Source organism: Sus scrofa, chromosome 13, assembly GCF_054392235.1.
Source record: "Sus scrofa isolate SSC_HxYL_T2T_F1_AM1 chromosome 13, Sscrofa_HxYL_maternal_Yorkshire_Landrace_v2.0, whole genome shotgun sequence".
Taxonomy (NCBI): domain Eukaryota; kingdom Metazoa; phylum Chordata; class Mammalia; order Artiodactyla; family Suidae; genus Sus; species Sus scrofa.
The window spans coordinates 186991024-187008545 of NC_139395.1; positions in this window are offsets into that span (position 1 = coordinate 186991024).

Below are 17522 nucleotides of genomic sequence, written 5' to 3' on the forward strand. Positions count from 1 at the left end.
ACTCTAAGAAATGAATAGTAATTCACATTTATTTCTTATGGTTTCTACTTTTCTGTACCTACCTTTTGCTGTAACATCTGTAGCTGTACAATTTGTACTTGGAAAGCTGGCAGATGGCTGACTTCCAAAACTTCCTGCCAATATAAATTAATATGTATCATCAGGGGTACCCCCAAGTGGTATAAGAAAGCAGTCTCTTGGGTTGTTTTTATGAAAGAGGCTTGGAACAAAACTGAATAGCTCTGGCTCCTATACAGCAGACATGAAAACACTTGTGCCTTTAGTGTTGTCCCTGATGGTATGTACTAATTCACTCTAAATTATTCTACTTTCTATTTTGGAAGAATGAGAATGAGAAAAAGGTATTCAATGTATGGATGTATTTATGTATGTTTTGCCCCTCTGCTTATCTATCTCCACATAAAGAGTTTTAATGATATATTGAAATTCTTCTATGAAGACTTTTATATACCAGTTCTTCAATTCTAATTAATGCATACTAGAATATAAGTTTCCAACTATAAATGTTTTTCTTTAGCAAATTTTCTTCCTGCATGACAGGTTATTGCATTAATATTGATTTTCTCATAGTTCATATAACCTTGTGTTTTTGGAAGGTAAGTTTTATCCATAAATATTTTTCTTGGACTGGTAAAGATATAGTAAGGTGTATTTTAAGATCATGAGAGAATTTTTGATATTTAAATCATTCTTAAAATATTTTTAACACATGAAAAAATAGTCACTGTTCCCCAAATCCCCCAGAGCATGCAGAGACTCAGAGGCCACACACACATACATGCAAGTTTACAAAACATTTTTTAAAAATGATTTCTTGAAAAGAAGGTTTTTTTAGGACTCATACATGGACATTTCAAAGAAAACAAACCTTTATTTTTTTAAGAGTCTCTGAGAATATCCTGGAAAATGGCTATATTGTCAAAAAGTAATTTTAATTGTTTATATACAATTTGGGGATGAAATAACACATTTCTAGTAAAACAGTTTACATATTACTAGAAGTAGAGGGAAATATTATAGGTTCTTTCCTTTGCTACTTAAATTATTTCCTACATTCCACAAAATTTTGATAAGCTAATGTAATATCAATTCCCCTGATTTAATTTTAAGCCTTCTTAAATAAATCTGATGCATAAAATAGAATAAAAGACAAAGACAATGTTATTATTAATTATTTTAGGTATATATAAGGATATTTGCCAAAGTCCTTTCAAGATATTTAATTTTTTTAAGAATCCATCACCTTAGCATATGTATTTCCTCTTTATTATATTATATACTTGCCAAAGATTCACGTGCATACTCTACAAGATTTATTCATATTATTTTCTCAAAAGACTATTCTAATAATGTCCTATTTCTAGGATTTCCAAAAGCTTCTTGGCTGACAATTCTCTTTGCTCTGTATTCTTCCTCTTCATATCAATATTTTGCCAACATGTCTCAACAGTCATTACCAGTGTCAGGACCAAGCTGGCAAATCAGTGAGGACAGCAAATGAAAAGTTACATATATATTGTGAGCCACATGGTATGCTATGAGCAAATTTATTTTTGTATAGCTATTTAAGTAGGAACATAAACAGCTGATTTGTTTCACAAAAATAGCTTACTTCATGTATAAAAATATATATACTCTATATTTAAAAAAATACATTTACCTAAATTCAAGCAATGAATTGTTCTAAAGAATGAATTGAAGAAACTGCTGCTTGGAAAGCTAAAAGATAAAAATAAATTATAAGTTAATTGTAAAGTGTTCTTATCTCCCTATCCATTGCATATTATTGCTGATACTGTTCCATTACATCATAAAGGATACATTGAAATATAATTATGAAACTCATGACTTGTGTTTTCTCATGATTAAAATAAGACTAATTAAAAGCACAAAATGTATAGGTTGATTTGTTTTCAGTTTTATTCATTAGTTTAATTAATACTTATCAGTTCCTAATATGAGATAAATCGAATATTTATTGTGTGTTTACTCTGATATAGACATCTTCTAACAGCTGATGATAATGAAGTCTCAGTTCTTATGAATCTTTTATTTTAGTAAGGGATGATGACACAAAATAACAAAGCGATATATGATGTGTCAGGTGACGAAAACAAAAAAAAAAAAAGAAACACTCCTCTGACACCTACATGTACTTAGGCAGCAAAACATGTAGCACATATATAAGAAAATTTCATTCTTGGAAAAGGGAAAAGCTAATACATAGGATCTGTATTAGTTTTCTGAGGATGACTTATAACAACAGGAATTTGTTATCTCATAGTATTAGAGGCCAGAGACAGAGATAAAGTTGTCATCAGGGCCACACTTCATCTGGAGGCACTAAGTGGAGAATCTTTTGTTCCTTCCAGTTAACGGTGGCACCAGGCATGCCTTGGCTTATGACTGCACAACTCCAATTTCCTCCTTTGGTCTTCACATTGCCTCCTCTCTTTCCTCCTGTGTCTTTTATAAAGACATTTTTGTTGGCATCAGGGCCCACTTATATAATCAAGAATTATCTCACCTAGAGACCCTTAATTTCATTACATCTGCAAAGACCCATTTTCCAAATAAAGTCACACGTACAGATTTTAAGAATTTAAAACACAGTCATTGTCTTTTGGTGTGGCCACCATTCAAGCTTCTATAGGCTCTAAGGCAAATGCACATGTAGGATATTCAACAAAGAATGACATCATGCTGCATCAGTATGAAGATCAGATTAAACACTGCCAGGCCACTGTTCTGTACAGAATTATAACTCCCAAGAGATATGTTGAACTCCTCAGACCCAGAATCTGAAGTGAAGCTATTTGGAAATGGGATTTTAACAGACAGTCAATTAAGATGAGATCAGTAAGATGATTCCTAATCCAGTATGACTGGTATCATTACAAAAAGAAATCTGGACATAGAGATAGACATTCACAGAGAGAAGACAGTTTGAATATTGCTATGTGATGATAGAACAGAGATTGGAGTGATGTGGCTGCAAGTCAAGGAATGTAAAAGATTGCTAGGTATACCAGAAGCTGGTAAGTGGCAAGGAAGGATTCTATACCGAGTCTCAGAGGAAGCATGACACTGTAGAACCTAGATTCTATAACTGTGAAGCAGTAAGTTTCCACTGCTTTATTTTTTTCAGCCTTGCCTGTGGCATGTGGAAGTTCTTGGGCCAGAGATTAAACCCGTGCCACAGCCATCAATCCAAACCACTGCAGTGACAATGCCAAATTCTTAACCACAAGGGAACTTCCAAATTTCTGTTGTTTTAAGCCACCCAATGTGTGATACTTTGTTACCAAAGCCCTAGAAATCTAATAGAGGCATATATTACCCAGGGAACTAGGGGATGATAATAAAGCTAGGGCTTTGAAGACTGTATGTATCCATCAGGGAGTAAGTTCAGCCACTTGTAACAGAAAACTCAAATAGCAACTTAGTTCATTTTTAAGTACATAATTTTTAAAGATGTATTACATAGTAAGAGGTCCAGGACTGTTTTGATGGATCCAGTTTTTCATCAAATACTCACAGGCATGCTATCTTCTACACCATCTGTAGAACATGGTATCTTCCTTTATAAGATAGCTGCCAAGTTTGACATACATTCCAGAGCACCAAAATGAGGAGAGACTAAAGAAAAGATAGGAGTGCCAGCTGAATCTGCTACCATTGTAGGAACATTCCTGAAACTACCATAAAAATTTCTTCTTACATCTTTTAGGCCTCTATTTTACCTCTCTCTGTAAGGCATGCTAGGAAATGAAGTTTTGAAGATGATCACGGTATCACTTCAAGTAAAATCAGAATTCTATTAGTGAAGAAACAGAATGGGCAAAAATGGCTATCAGTAGGCTCTGCAGTACTATGATTAGGATTTGGAATTTTATGCTGATAAACATAACATTTTAGATGATTTTAAACAGAGAATGCCAAAAATTGACCTACATTTTAATAGATTATCTTAGCCTGCATTGTTGGCTGCGGATCATGAAAAAACAAGAGTAGGAATGTGGAAAGCAGTTAGGAAACAAGAGGTACTGGTGGCTTATATTAAGGTGCCAGCAGTATGGGAGGGAAAAACCAGTGATTTTGGATGTATTTCAGATTTAAAGTAGACAAGATTTTGTCAAAGTTTGAATTTGGGGTATTTGCCAAAAAGAGGAGTAAAGAATGACTGCAAGATATTTGTACAGAAAGACAAGAAGATTGAAGTTGCCCCTTTCTAGGATGGGGGATATGTACCAGAAACAAGTTTGATGGTAGAAGTCAAGTGTTTTGTTTTACAATGTTAAGTTTGAAATGGCCATTACAGTTATCAACATAAATATCCATCTAACAAGAGTTTATGAGTCTAAAGTTTAGAAATATATCAGAGTCAGAGACTTATATTTAGAAGTCATCATATAATAGTTTTTTATCTTATTTTTTGTAGAAACATCAATGTGATAAAACAATGATTAATTTACAAAAATGAAAATATAAAACTTTGTTACATTATTGTCATTAGTGTTTTAATGGTAATTATCTAGACATTGTTTATGCATTGATGCATGTGTATAAGATAGGTTATTGTGTGGTATATATACAGAATTAAAAAAAATAATGTAGAAAGCGCTAAACTCTCATTTAATGCTAGATCAGTAAAACTTTATTATATGAATTTTTTATTAGAATGTCCTTAAATCTGATATTGTAAAAGCTAGATCATATTGAAGATATTATTAAATTTGAAAATAAGATTATCATTATTCTCATTTACATAAATACTAATCTCTATTACTTTCCATTTTGATTTGTGTTTGGTAGTCGGTTTTCTTTCTTTGATTATATTTCTCTTTCTGACATATTCATATGTTGTCCTATTCAGGGAATTTTCAAGCATTTAAGGTATTCACAAATTATCTTAGGAACTACAATATTCTCTTCTGCCATTTAGATTTTCTTTTTAGCAGGAGGATTGAAGGTTGTGATTTCCTTGCAGCTCAAGGCAGTTGATCCTCAATAGAAGCAAATGCTTACAGCAACCATAAAACTTGAAAAGATTATTGTCTGTACTCAGATATGCCTTTTCATATGAAAACAAAGGTTCTGAATGCTACAGTTAGCTGCAGGGATTTAAGTGTTTTGTTTTTGTTTTAATAATATAGTAGCCACAAGCTCTGAAACTATATGGGGAGTATCATTAAGGAGAGTCCTTCGTGAACATTTCGTTTTTAACTCATCTCATATGAAGTAAAGGCTTATAACAGCCATAGTCATAAAGTAAATATACATAAATATTTTATTATACACCTTATCATTATAAAAATATCAACTCTCTTACACCTGCATAGTTTTGGGTCATTCTATTGAAATAAAATTTTAAAAATGGATGTTATTTTCAGCAAATTTAGTGTAAAATTTGGCTGAACCTCAGAAATTCTATATAAGTAAGCTTTGATTTTAAACAGACATGACTGTTCATTTTGTACATTTCTACCATTTAATAATGCCAGTGTCATTTCAAAGCAAAAATTTGAAGATATATATCAGGATAGTTATTTAATAGCTTATTTGGTGTCATGAAATAAAATGTAAAAGAAGAAAAGTGAGCTGTGAATCAGTTTGTTCTCCTACCATGTGCATATGAATAAGTCATTTCACCCCTTCTGTCTCCCAGTTTATAAAAACAGTTATTTATGATAATTAGAGATCTTAGGAGGAAACTTTACAAAAGTCCTGAAAGTGTTGTTACATTGACTTTGCAGGTGTGTCACAAGGGGCATTTAACAAAACTGGTAATGCTTTTGTATGGTGAATCTAATTTTAACTTTGAATGCTTATAATCATGGCTTTCATACATGTCATTTGAAAACATCCCAGAAAGCTTTTGTGGTTTAAATAAAGAAACAATAGTTATTGTGAAACATTTAGCTGATTATTTTTATTTCTAGATAATCTATGTTGCCTATGTGGAAAGAAATCTTTTTTATTTTTATTTTTTTTAGGGCCTCACATGTGGCATATGGCTAGGGGTCGAATTGGAGGTGCAGCTGCCAGCCACAGCCACAGCAATGTTTGAATCTAGTCCATCTTATACCAACAAATTGCGAAAAACCAGTATCTGAGTTGTTGCTGTTAAGAATATACCGCTAAGTCTTTGGGACAGTTTTTCAGTGCCAAAGGCACGGATACCTGCTTCACAGACCAGGACAAAAAAAAATCTAACATGCTAAAATATTATTGCTCTGCTATAGAATTTATTGGTGACTTCTGAATTGTTCTATAATTTTAAAAATACATTTCATGGAGTTCTCATTTTGGCACAGCAGAAATGAATCCGACTAGGAACCACGAGGTTGCAGGCTCCATCCCTGGCCTCGCTCAGTGGGTTAAGGATTCAGCATTGCTGTGAGCTGTGGTGTAGGTCACAGATGTGGCTCAGATGATGTTGCCGTGGCTGTGGTGTAGGCCGGCAGCTACAGCTCTGATTAGACCCCTAGCCTTGGAACTTCCATATGCTGCAGGTGTGGCCCTAAAAAGACAAAAAAAGACCCCCCAAAAATATATATATATATATTTATAAACATATATATATTTCATTAACATATATATTTCATTAACATATATATATAAATACATATATATATTTCATTAACATAGACTTCCCAGTCTCTCTCACAGTTTAAATAGTACTAATATATCTATGAATAATACAGGATAATAAGGTAATATATTGTTATGGGCAGAATTGCATCGCCCTCTCTCCCCTCCACCCCAGATTCATACATTGAAGTCCTAACCCAGTACCTGAGAATGTGACTGTATTTGGACTTAGAGTCTTTAGGTATAATTAGGGTAAAATAGTGGGTCCTCTGGTAATGTGAATGGGCCCTAATCCAAAATGACTAGTGTCCTTATAAAAAGAGTACCCTTGCCCACCAGACATAAGTGTACATAGAGGAAAAAGCACGTAAACAAAAAGGGAGAAGATGGCCCTTTATAGGCTAGAGAGAGAGGCCTCAGAATGAACCAAACCTGATGACGCCTTGATCTTTGACATCCAGTTTCCGTAACTATGAGAAAATAAACTTCTGTTGCTTAAGTCACCCAACCTGTGGTATATATTATGAAAGCTCTAGCAAACTAATACATATATTTTCAGTTATCTTAAGTAAAATATAATAACTAAAAACTGCTTATCATACAAAGTTCACCATGAAAAACAAAACAATTAGTAGTAGAATCCTTGAAGAATGGTAAGGACAAGGGGGTGATGTCATGTCCTAAAAATAAAATTCTTTATTTATGCAAATCTTTTACTATGTATGTTTATATTAATATTATATTATCTCTCATTCTTTCTCTGTGCTATGTAAATTATGTTTAAAAAATAATTTTAAACACTGTCAAGCAGTACAGTGCAAAAACCTTTACCTTCCTCAGGATTAGGGTTGTTTTTAGATATTTATTCAACTCTTAATAGTTATCATATAAGGCATTCAGATTCATCATATTTTTTTAAGAATTTAATGTTCAGTTTTTTCAATTAACTATTTGTGATTAAGGAAAGATCTTGTTATGATAAAATATTTGCAATCAGCTTAGTATTTATTTTACCAAAAGTTGATTTTTCTTTAGTTTATATAGTAATGGCCATATTTATAGATTTTGCAAAGTAGATACAGGTACAGAATTGATGAAAATGAAAATCAAGAGATTAGAGTTCTCATCTTAGTTTTGAGTAACTAGGCATTTAATTAGACCAGTTTTTAAGTATTTTAATTCCACCTCCTTGTTTGCAAGTAGAAAATGAAATATTTTATTTCTTTCTAGTTCTAAATCCTATTACCTATGGTCTGTGATGGGTGTCAGAATAGGACCAGATGGTAATTATTTCAGGTGTTTTAATTCATACAGTCTCTGTTGTGACTGTTCAGCTCTGCTCAATTCAGTTGTTGTAGTGCAAAATCAGCTATGGGTAAAACATAAAGAAATCAATGTGGCTGTATTTCAGTAAACTTCATGTATAAGAACAAGAAGAGGGCCAGAATTGGTCTTTATGCTAATTCCTGTTCAGTAAGATTTACATATCACCATCTACAACATCCTTAGATCTAAACAAATATATATGTAAATTATATATACACATATTTCCCTTTAGTAGAGATGTATGTACATTCCTACTAAAGGGAAACAAAGCCCAAGATCTGTCTCACTGACAACGTAAAATATGCATATTAGAAAATTGTTCAAAGATTAAGCAAGTTGTACATTCAAAATAGCAGTAAATGTAGTAGTCACATGTACTACCTAGCAACAATTACTTTAAATTAAAATAACGAGATAATACTTTACTACACCAGTCCAAAGAATAATAGAAATTGTGACTACTTCTACTTTCTTAGTATTGCAAGGAAAATGAAATTCTCATATATTGCTTTTGAAAGAGAGACCTAGACTTTTTGAAAAGCTCTCTGGTGGAGTTCCCTGGTTGCTCAGTGAGTTAGGATCTGGTGTTTTCACTGCTGTGGCTCAGGTTGCTGCTCTGGTGTGGGTTCAGTCCCTGCCATAAGAACTTCCACATGCTGTGGGGATGGCCAAAAAATGAAAGCTAAGGACTGTGGTGATTACTTAACATAAAATATATGTTAACATCAATGCCAATCCCTCAAGAAGAAACTGATAATCAATTGTCTTATAACTAACAAATATATTGAATTAACAGTTAAAAACCTTTCATTAAAGAAAACATTGTTAACTAGATATGGTATGTTTATAAGGACTACTAGTTTGTAATTTCATTTCTGGTAATATCTATCTCTGATTTTGGCATTAAAATAATACTGTCTCCTAAAATCACTTGGGCAGTATTTCTTCCTCTTCTACTTTCTGGACAAGATTATATAGTATATATGTTATATTTTGACTATGTATATAAATAAAGAGTAAAGACCATTGCTTTAAAATACTCATATATAATTTTGTTAATTGTTGTATTTATATTGGTCGGGAGCTGTTCATTGTTTAATGATAGTCCAGTTTCTGAGCAATCTCAGAACCATGGAAGTCAATCTCAAAAGATGGAAGAGTCAGAAACATAAGCATTGTAACTTAAATGGGCATTGCGGTTCAAATGAGAGAAAGAAAAATAAAATCAACTCTTTGGGAACCATATTTAAACTCCTTTTAAGGAAAAAATATTGGCTTAAAATATTTCACTCTAAATGCATTTAGCAGCTGTCAATGAAAGAATGCCACTCACATACTATGAACACTTTTTGCAATATACATTCATGGTGTACAAGTCAAATTAAATGTACATCTTACCAAACATTTCAATATTCGGGAAATCAGTCTTCCATGGTCTTCCACATTTATGTCAGTGCCTTTTTCCCAGCTGCTCTTCTGTGTCATCGAGGTTATCCTCAGCTTCACCTTCAGTCACTCCTTTGACTCTGGTATTGCCTGGGACCTTCTGGTGCTGATACTGTTTCAGGAGCATTAATGGCTGCATGGTATACATAACCTGGAATAATGAAGGCAAGTGCCTCTTGGTGACTGGAAAGCTTCTTTGAGAATTGGCAAATGGGAATTCCCATGTTTTTCTGCAGTTGGATTGTGATGTATGCCTTCATTTAGGAGCAGGGGTGAGGGCTGTTGTCTTTGGAGGTGAAGGAGTAAAAACTGCTCTGTATTCTGTCTAGAATAATATCTTCTTGGGAAGGTGAGCACAGATGCCAAAAAGGAGAAGGGAGAGGACTGAGAGGAGGAGGCTAGAGGAGAAGGATGAGGAAAAAGAGGTAACCTTCTGTTGGACTGTGGGGGCAACTTCTCTGTCTTCAGTGAGGGAAATCTCTCTGGCACTTTCCTGAAGAAGCACTCTGGGAATGGGGATGTATCCACAGCCTGCCTACCTTGTTATAATTCTCATGAGACCATGTGAGTGGAAAATTGTTGAGGAGAGAAGGGACCAGAGTCATATAAAGACTGCTGATTTTGTTGGCCATATTGGCATCCCTGCTGTACTGAATCTGCTGCTCACATTTTGCCATTTCATTTGCCTTTAGATGATTCTACTTTTGTAGAATTGGGTGCTGGTGTGGGGTGCTCTCATTTCTCAGTGCCTGTAAGTTTTGTCATTTTACTTGAATTTCCCTCTGGAAATACAGAAGTACGTATTTTTATGGTACTGTCAGACTGTACAGGGTTGAAAAATGGCAAGTTTTTAGCAGGCAAGTTGCTGGAGATGATAGCCAGTACCTTCACCTTGAAGTTACTGAAGTTACATAACCTGCTAGCTTTTCAGTTGATCCTTAGGAGGTTTCTTTGGTGGTGACCTAGAAGAAGGTGAGTAGGACAATGAGCTACTTCCAGATAAGGTTTCTGAAGAGCATCTTTTTGATTTACTGGAAATCTCCTTTTATGCCTTGGTGGAGGAGACATCTGCCTTTAGTGAAATTCTCCTTTGAGAGTGGCCACCTTCTTAGGACTAGGCAGCCTCCTCTGTTGCTATGATCTTTTTTTTTTTTTTTTTTTTTGTCTTTTGTCTTTTTGTCTTTTGTTGTTGTTGTTGCTATTTCTTGGGCCACTCCCGCGGCATATGGAGGTTCCCAGGCTAGGGGTCGAATTGGAGCTGTAGCCACCGGCCTATGCCAGAGGCACAGCAACGCAGGATCCGAGCCGCGTCTGCAACCTACACCACAGCTCACGGCAACGCCGGATCGTTAACCCACTGAGCAAGGGCAGGGACCGAACCCGCAACCTCATGGTTCCTAGTCGGATTCGTTAACCACTGCGCCACGACCGGAACTCCTGTTGCTATGATCTTAATTTCAGTAGGATCTATGGTGTTGAATTTGTTGAGCATCAGGAGAGCTAGAATATGTTTGGGAGTGAGTCTTCTCCTTTTCCTTTTTGGATTTTTTTGCTGTCTGCTTGCTCGTTTTTCCCAGAAAATGTTCTCTAGACTTTGATACAGGTTCAGACTTAAGAAATTTTAGGCTGTCACTAGTAGAGGTAGTCTCTTACACTGTAAGTTTCACTATAAGTGAAAGTAGACTACAAAGTTATAAACTTTATATTTCAAATCAATAACTACAGTGAATAAAGTGGGGATAAAAAAGAATTAACATATAAATTTGGAAAATAGTTTTTGGTTAAGTAATATAAGACTAAAAACAAAAGGAAGTGTACACAAATACTATATTCTATCAGTAATATTTAGTATTTTTTTCCTATAGGTGTATGGGTTACAATTGTAAAGCACCTTCATCTGTATATTGGTTTTAACAAACAAATAAATGCAATTTTGCATCCTAGATTGGACTTTTGAGCATAAAAAACAATATTGCAAAACTGGTGAAATCTAAATAAAATCTGCTTCAGTTATCAGCATGGTGCTAATATTAATTTTTCTAGTTTTAATAATCATAATATGATTATTCAAGATGTTAATATTAGGGGAAGATGGGTGAATAATGCAAAGGAAATGTGTGTAATATTTTTGTAGTTTTCTGTCCATATAAAATTATTCAAAAAGAAAAAAGAAAGAACATGTAAATCATAAATTTAAGTCTAATTTTTAGCTCTGGAATTTACCTACAGTTACAAAGTGATGTTTTCTTGTTCTTAGTGTCACCATAGTTTATAACCTAGATATACAATAACTAAATTATCCATTTTTAATTTTTCAGTTTCAATTATTATATTTTAGATATATGCTTTTATTTCTGTCTACAGTTTTCAAAGTTGTTAGATAAATTTTATTTAAAGCTTAAATGTAGTTTGTGAAAATATTTTCAAGAGCAAGATGTTAAAAATATCAGAAGATGCAACACTGTTGAATAGGGTAGATTGGGGTATTGTGTTAGATGACTTTTTCTACTTCTTTTCAAATAAGGTAAAAAAAGGAAGTTTATGCCTGATGATTTGGTATAATGACTTGAGACCTTGTTAGCAGTGCATTCTGCAGAAAAGGTATTAGAAGTAACTGTCTAATTGGCATTATTTCTCAAGAAGTCATTATGTACCCAGCATAGCATGTGTCATTTCAGTGTGACAATAATTAAATCACCTCAACCAGTGCATGGAAGTGTGAGTTAGTTTAATACATGATGGATATCTAAGTTTTACAATTCTAGGAATGTTACTTGAGGTATACTTTGAATAGTGATTTTAACATACATTGATTGATATATTTTCCATTTCCCCGGCTCCTAATTTTTTTAAAAAAGACTCATTTTTTAAATTAAAATTTTAGAAATTTAATTAAAAAGTCAATACAACATATTCTTTCTCAGATACTCTCATCTTTATCAAAAAAAGGATGACTTAGACTTTTTGTTGTGATGGTAATCGTGGCAGTAGTTCTGAACAAGCAAAAAAGGCAGAGTACTACACTAGATATAATACATTCTGGTCAACTTCATACAGTGGTATGATTAAGAAACTTTTAGAAATTTTATTATAGTCCTCTTCTAAACCAGGATGTCAATGTTCAAAATAAAATATGTTCAATTATTATTTCACCTAATGCTTAATACACTTACAGGATCATTTTAAAAAGCCACTTGTATTAATCAGATATGAAGATAACTAGGAAAGAAATGGCTGCATAGATGTATTGCTTTGATTAATAAAATGTAATTAAGTGAAGGTAAATTAGATTTTTCTACTGAATATTAGTAACAGGAGGAAAGTAAATTTAAAGAAGCAAATTAACACTATTGGTAGCTACTCAGCATACACTTAAAAGAACACAGTTTGAAGAATTACGGGCACAGGATATGTATTGGTTGCATTCCTCCTTTTTAATTATTCCTTCAATAACCAAATCAAAATAGAGTAGACTTCATTAAGTTATCTTTAGATTGACAATAGCTTATAAGACTTTGTTCTTGAAATTTTCAGATGAATGGTGTTTATATTTTTACATATTTATTATGAAAGAAGACTTTTTTTTTTTTTTTTTTGCTTTTTAGGGCCACATCTGTGCCATATGGAGATTCCCAGGCTAGGGGTTGGAGCTACAGCTGCTGGCCTGTGCCACAGCCACAGAAACACAGGATCCGAGCTGCATCTGTGACCTACACCACATCTCACGGCGCTTTGCCAGATCCTTAACCCACTGAGCAAGGTCAGGGATCAAACCCCCAATCTCATGGTTCCTAGTTGGATTCGTTTCCGCTGCACCATGACAGGATCTGAAAGAAGATAATCTTGATCCTGCTATTTTAGATTTTCTTAAATTAAATAACTAATAGAAAAATCAAACTCACATGGATAAATTTTCTAAAGGTGTTTATAAGATTATTTTAAACTTCTCCAAACTAAGGAATTCTAACCCTCTTGAAAACCTAAATCTTCTAATGTACTATAGAAAAATTACATCTTTTAGGTAACTAGAGCAAGCTTAATATATAAAACTATCTGCCAAAACTACATGTCTTTCTACATCAATAAATGTTTCTAAATACCTGCCTTAAAAACAATTGATGCTTATGACTGACACATTTTTAAATTTCACATTTTTAAATGTTTCTAAATACCTGCCTTAAAAACAATTGATGCTTATGACTGACACATTTTTAAATTTTAAAAATTTTCATTTTTAAATTTTCATTAATAGGACTATAATAAATTACAAGTTTCAAAAGAAAGTAATCACAGATTTCACATAGCACTGTTTTCTCTTACCTAGAAATACATATTGTGTTAGACTTTCACATGGCATTCATGTGATGTTTTATTGACAAAGATGGTCTAAGGCCTTGCTTATATGGACCAAGGACTAGCAGCAACTGCATAACTTGGGACTTTATTAGAGATGAGGAATCTTGGGCCCTGCTTGAGACTTCTTGGATTATAAATAGCTTTTAAGTTTGGCAGATACTAGTCTGAGACACTGATTCTCTAATTTGACTATGCATTGGAAACACTGGGATTTACAAACAAAAAAAACCAAAAAAGAGCCGATGCCATTTCAACCCCAGAATTTCTAATTTAATAGATATGAAATGCAATTTAGACATGTCTTTAAAAGTTCTCAAATGGTTCAAATAAGCAGCAAAATTTGAGCACAACTGCTCTAAGATACATAATAAATGACCCCCAGGTTTCTTGTTGACATCTACTACCCACCCAACCAAAGTCAATTACATTCCAAAGTCAATTACATTGATAGTTATTTTTATTTCTGTTAGACATTAACTTACTTCAGGCATTTCTTTTAAAAAAACATATCCTTGATTGGAGTTACTATTGTGACTCAGTGGGTTAATGATCTGACAGAGTCTCTGTGAGGATGCAGTTTCAATCCCTGGTCTTGCTCAGTGGGTTAAGGACCCAGCATTGCCTCAACCTATGGCATAAGTCACAGACATGGCCTGGATCTGGTGTTGCTTAGCTGTGGTATAGGCCTGCAGCTGCAGCTCTGATTTGACTCCCTAGCCTGGGGACTTTCGTATGCCACAGGCTTGGCCATAGAAAGGAAAAAATATATATGTATGTGTGTATTCTTAAAAAGTTGCATATAGTTCAGAGGATTATAATTTAGATAAGTGTGTTATATCATCATGTTTTCTTTTTGAAGGGGTGGTTGCAAATTCATTTGTAATTAAGCATTCTATTTTAATTATTTCATAATTAACATGCTTTGTATCTATAATTTTATACTTTTCCTACATTAATTATGTTTTAAATACCTCTTACTTTAATTCAATTTCCAAATTTAAGTTCTTTTTTGAAATTAATAAATGACATTTATTTATTTTATGTATTTTTGGTTATTTAAATATTTCCTTACACTGGAGTTAGTGTTTATTTCCAGCATTAAATAGCAAATTATTGGGAAGATCACATATTTTTTCATTACCATACAGAGTACACTTAAGCTTTTGTCCCAGTGAAAAGTGCACAATTTAATCTATACTAGATGTTTTTTAATAGAGTTCTGTTTGTCTTAAGTATTATGCCTTTAGGGTACAGGTATCACTCCTGAAACCTATTTTATATCATTTTAGATAGTACCAGTGTATACATAGCTATTTAATAAATACCTGTGGTGATGAATATTGCACAGTGCTTTTCCTGAGGCAATAGAAACATGCATTATGCATAATAATATGCTTTTTATTTCAGTTAAACTACACGAAGTTAATAATTCCATAGCATAATTTACAGTTCACCCTGATGACCTTTCCAATAAATATATAAATGGTATGTCTCTGTTTTTGTTTTAAGAATCATGCAGCAATAACTCTTTTTAACAATTTCTCCACTATGTCTTTTAACTTACATTTGTCCTTATGTAAAATATGCATATTATAGAGTTTATGGTCATAAGAAGTAAATAAGGGAGGAGATGTTAAATGTAAAAAAGTAGAGAATATATTTAATTACCCATGACTAGCTAATTAACACTTTAATTAAAAATCTAAATATACTGATTTTAACTACTTAAGTAATATGTTGTTTCAAATTATGGTGTCAAGATGACAAATTAGTCACCTTTAATCTGATAAAAGTCATTCTGTTATCCATACGCATTCTTATTGCTAGATAATCATCAATATAGTTTTAAAATATTTTTGAAGTTTAAATATGAATTACAATATACAAAGAGAATTATTATCCTGGGCTTTTCACTGTTTTAACGAGAGCAAAAGTCATCATCTCCACAATTCAATTCATAGTGTTAGCTTTAGATTTTTCAGACCAGGACTCCTGATGCATAGATTAATGTCCAGTCAGTTTTGACTGGGCAATAATCAATCAATCAGCCAAAACTGACTTGCTGTTAATCTAGGCATCAGGAGTTCTGAGCTTTGAGATAAACACATTTAGAAATCCTGAATTTTAGATTCTCATTGATACATATAGCTGTAATCAAAGCTGTGGATGGAATTTTGATGCTTTTAAATAAAACAGATTTTAGAAGTTAAACTCTAATATTTGTGATATATAAATTTTTGGCCCGATCCCATTTTTAAAATAAAGTTAATGTGATAGTTGAGGTATACCAAATACCTGTAGAATCCCTACATGAATTTTTTTCCGTAAGAAAAATAAATAAAACAAGAACCCCTTCTCACAAAAAATACTTTATTCAAAAGTGCTGAATGAAGAAAAACTATCTCATGCCAGAAACATGAAAAGTGAGACTAAAAATAGGGTAAAAAATAGTGTTATAATACTTGGAAAATACAGAGAATGGTAATAAGCACACTTCGGAAACTGAATTCCTTCTATACCTCAAAATACCAGCAGAATTAGTTATAACCAGTGAAATTTTGGTTTTCACTACTTGGAACTTAATAGAACCAACTTCATCTACTTCTTATATTGCTATGTACTAATTAAAGACTATAAAACATCTTGCAAATAAAATGCTACATACATGCCTAATAAAGCTAATAACATTTATAATGATACCAGCTGTTGAAATCCAACAGATATACATAATTAATGGCAGTTGAAGTTTACCTACAGCTTTTCCATCTGCTTCATTAGAATTCAATTTCCAGAATTAAAAAAATGGTACTTTTACTTTAGAAGTCAAGGTTTTTCTTCACATGCATTATAAAATATGTATAAATTTCATATATAGCCCCAAATAAACTTAATTTCTTGTTTCAAGAAAATATCCAAGGCGAGCTCTAAAATAAAGATATTTGGAAATACCATCTCTTTCTCTGATCATATTTGAATATGTGTCAAGTTTCTATACATTTATTGGAAATGAATAATAGCAGCAGTTTAACTTGGTTTGTATCACCAACTTTGTCTGAGTCTACATACTAAATAAACACTACACTTTCCATTCCATAGGCAATATTCAAAATAGGGCTGTAAGATAAGTATTGCTAATACTTTGATGTAATAGTTTAGGAAACTAAAGGTAAATGAGGTGATAATATAGAGGTATATGATATAATTTTCAAAATTTAGAGAAAATATTTTCATAACTTAACAAAGGACAACAGAAATAGAGGGAAAAAAGTTTACCAGCGACAATAAAAAGAGAACATGGATATAAACATAGATCATATATTATATATCTTGGAAAAATCAACTCTTTTTTTTTTTTTTTTGGTTTTTTTCTAGGGCCTCACCAGCAGCATATGGAGGTTCCCAGGCTAGGAGTTTATTCAGAGCTGCAGCCTCTGGCCTATGCCAGAGCATAGCAACGCAGGATCCAAGCCGAGTCTGCAACCTACACCACTGCTCACGGCAACACCAGATCCTTAACTCACTGAGCGAGGCCAGGGATTGAACCCCCAACTGCATGGTTCCTAGTCAGATTTGTTAACCATTGAGGCATGATGGGAACTCCTCAACTCTGCTTTTAAACATAAGTTGGTTAATGTTCCTTATAACTTCAGTTTCATGATGCTGAGAAGTTGAGTTGGCAGAGTATTGAATATCCTTATATATTGGTTTCATTTTGGAGAGAATAAAAACAGATAAGCAGATGCTGGTAAAACAATGGTCTCAAAAATAAAGTATGCTTT